At 30.0% G+C, this 3,661-nt stretch overlaps 1 protein-coding gene across 1 annotated transcript in view; it reads right to left on the bottom strand.

The window, feature by feature from the left end:
* The window catches only part of LOC117176590 (calpain-B-like), a 40,499-nt gene that overhangs the window by 10,503 nt on the left and 26,335 nt on the right, over window positions 1-3,661 (bottom strand). The window lies entirely within an intron of this gene.

Consider the following 3,661-nt stretch of genomic DNA (forward strand, 5'->3'; position numbering starts at 1 on the left):
AATATTCAAATTTATTCATTCACTTTCTTCACATTGAAGCTTTTTCGCGTGTTTTTTGTTTTGCGGCCTATTCTGTCCTGTTAATTAGAGAATTTATTATGATTATAGCATACGTTAGTTTTGAGATCATCTTTGACTTGAAATAAACTGAAGTTATTCCGCTTGCATTAGAGATCCTCAAGGGAGAGTTAAGACAACTTTACTGACATTAAATTATAATATATTTTATTGTCAGTTGTCATTTGGCTTGATTACGAAGGAATAATAAGGAGACCTAACTCCGTTTCCACACTTGGCAATAAAAACATTACCGTAAGTGGTATGCACATTACAGAAAGATCTCAAATTTTCGTGCGCAGGTGGGCAGTTGTCCTTTTCCTATACATGGAAAAGTGTGCGAGTGAGAAAGTTTGTCACATTGCTTGTCAAAGTTTGTCAGGTTTGTTTTGATGCAGGTGTCAAGTGCCGGGTTGTGGAGCAAGTTACACGCCGAAGAAGGCGAAGACACTTCGCTTTTTTAAAGCCTTCACTGCACGTACAATAAACGTCTAATGTATTTTATTGTTTTACATAACTGTCATTTAATTTTAATAGAAATGATTTAGAAATTTAACCTTTGCTCACTACCTGAGTGCCTGCGGAGAATTTCTCGGAGCTTCTCAGAGCCTATGCTCATTATCCGTGCTGATTAAATTGTATAAATGCTTATAAATGCGTAATTTACAAATTTCTAAACCTTTCTAACTGGCGTCAAGTTGACAAACTTTCTCACTCGCACATTTTTCCATGCACAGGAAGAGGACAACTGCGCACCTGCGCACGAAAATTTAAGATCCTCCTGTAATGTGCCTATCACTTACGGTAATGTTTCTATTGCCAGTTTCAAATGTCTTCCCACTGGCAGTTGGGTCTCATTATTCCTTCGTGGGCTTGATTGAGGTTATTGCTCCTAGTTTATACCGTGGATATTATTAGTGCGACAGGTTTCGAACATTCGAAGCTCAAACTTCGTACAATTTCATGGAGATTGAAGAAACACAAGCCGGACACGTTACCACCTACCTAAAATACATGAGATAATATGGGTATTTTTTATGTTTAAATATTCCGTAACAAAAATATGAAATATACGTTTTGAATAACCGCATTTTTTTCGTTCCAATAGTAGAAAATGTAAAAGGCAAAATAGGAAAAGCTCGAATTCGATCTATTTTTGTGTGAAAGCTGTCAAAAAAGTTGAACATAGCTGTCAATTTCCTCGCATTAAAAATAAAAATGCTTCAAAATTAGAGAATGAAGTCATCGATAAACAACGAAAACGAGAGACGCTTTCGTATTCACATATTATTTTATTAATTATTCTAAATTTTCAATTAATTATAAATCAAAAATCTTACAGTTTCCGCCAGGGTAAAATTTAAAATCTTTGGTAAAATTAAAAATCTCGATGTAATTTTCAATCACAGGAAAGTGATTTTACCGACGCACGGTACTTTTACACGCTGAGACTGAATTTTCCCTTCTGAATGTAAAGTTCGTACGAGGGAATGTGTAATTTTATTTTTATCGAATGTGTAATATTACACTGCTGTTCGAGGGTTTATTAATATTTTTATATTAAGTTAAAATTTGCGTCGAACCAAGGTATGTATCTTTTATTTAAACAATATTATTTTCAGTAAATTGTAAAACGCGTGTATTCAAAAGTAAATAGTATTCAATTTGTTATTCACTTAACATTAATTAATATTTGTGCGATAATTTTTCTCTTGATTTTCTACTAAGCCAAACATGAAAAAACAACATTTTTATTTGAATATCGAGCTGTTTTAAGATTTATTTTCAAGTTATTACTTTTGCGCAATTTTTAATGACTTTCTTTCACGATCCCAATTTAAAAATTCTTCAATTTTAAACGAGATTTGGAATTGTTTAAATTGTTCAATTAAGCTTGAACTCATTACTTTTTAAAAGTTCCAACTAGAAGTCATATAATTTTAAATGTTTTTAGAATGATTAAAAATTGAAGGTTTTCAATATTTAAAAAATTCTTCAATCTATATAATCACTATGAATGTCATTTCATATTACATGATATGATACCTCCCAATTAATAATTTTAATCATCGTAAATATTTTTATAATTCTAATTAAAAAATGTAGTTTTGAATGCGCAATTTTGAAATAGTGTAATTTTTGAGTTCTTGAAATTAAAGTTTTTAAGATTCAAACGTTTAAATTCGTAAATATTTATTTGGAAGTTTCTTAATTTTTAAATACTCAATAAAGAACATTACTAATTTTTAAATATTTTTTTTTTGTTACGTTAGTTATTTTAACCAGATAAAACTAATGTTTCTAATGCTTTTTACATTCTAATCAGAGAAGGTATTAGATTTGTGTAAAATTTCACCCCCCCCCCCCTCCCCCTCCTACTTTTGGTCAAATGTGCACTTTTTGAGACCCCCTAAATCCGAAAAACAGGTTTTTACGAATGAGTCTGTCTGTGATCACGATAAATTTTGAAAAAATCAATCTATTAGATTGGCCTTTGGTACACTTGTTTAGTATCCTAAACTAAAGATCAAGTTCGTTAGCCAGCCATTCTGGATAAAAATAAAAAATGTGGGCACATTTTGAAAATTTTTGAAACTATTTTTTTCAAAATTCAAAAAATTCTCTGTACGGTTATGCATAGTATTCAAAAGGTCAAACAATTTATCCTTCTATGAACAATTGAGCGTTTTCTGCTATTTCCTAACAATTAAAGATAAAAATAACATAAATGATTGGATCTTAATTATCTTAAATTTCTGAAATGAACATTTTATGTCAAATAACGAAAAATGTTGCTTTTTGAGTGCCATAGACGATTATAATAACAACTTTTTGAATTTTTTTTTTAAATAAAAAATTCAAATTTCGACAGCATACAAAATAATGAAAAATCCAAAAAATACATTTTTCGTCTAAACTGTGCAAAATACAGTAAAAGATGACAGAACAAAAATTGTGCATTTAAAAAAGATCTACAAATTTGTTATTAACCACTTTTTGATTGGATGCGTAATTTTGGCTATTTTTTTACGATTAAAACCAAAAACAGAACTATCAAAAATTATTCATGACAAATAAATCACTTTTACAGTCTCATCAGAGAAGGTATTAGATTTGTGTAAAATTTGCCCCCCCCCCCCAAGCCCTTGTTTTTGTAAAATGGCCACGTTTTGAGACCCACTGGATCCGAAAAATAGGTTTTTACGAGTGTGTCTATCTGTCGGTATGTCTGTCTGTCTGTCTGTGAGCACTATAACTTTTGAAACTCATTTTATCAGATTGACCTCTGGTACACACTTTTAGTGTCCTAAACTTAAGGTCAAGTTTGTTAGCCAGTTATTTTGGACATAAAATTCACAAAGTAAGCGCATTTTGAATATTTTTGAAACCACTTTTTTCAAAATTGAAAAATTTTCTGTACGGAAGTTTATAGTATTCAAAAAGTTGAACAATTTATCCTGATTTCTAAATGCCCTACAAGATTATTATAACAACTTTTTGAAATTTCTTGAAAAATATAAAATTCTAATTTTAAAAGCATAGAAAATAATAAAAAAAAAATTGAAAACGAGCAAATTTAGTTTTTTTTTTTTTTTTTTTTTTT

Source organism: Belonocnema kinseyi, chromosome 7 (assembly GCF_010883055.1).
Source record: "Belonocnema kinseyi isolate 2016_QV_RU_SX_M_011 chromosome 7, B_treatae_v1, whole genome shotgun sequence".
In the NCBI taxonomy this organism is placed as follows: domain Eukaryota; kingdom Metazoa; phylum Arthropoda; class Insecta; order Hymenoptera; family Cynipidae; genus Belonocnema; species Belonocnema kinseyi.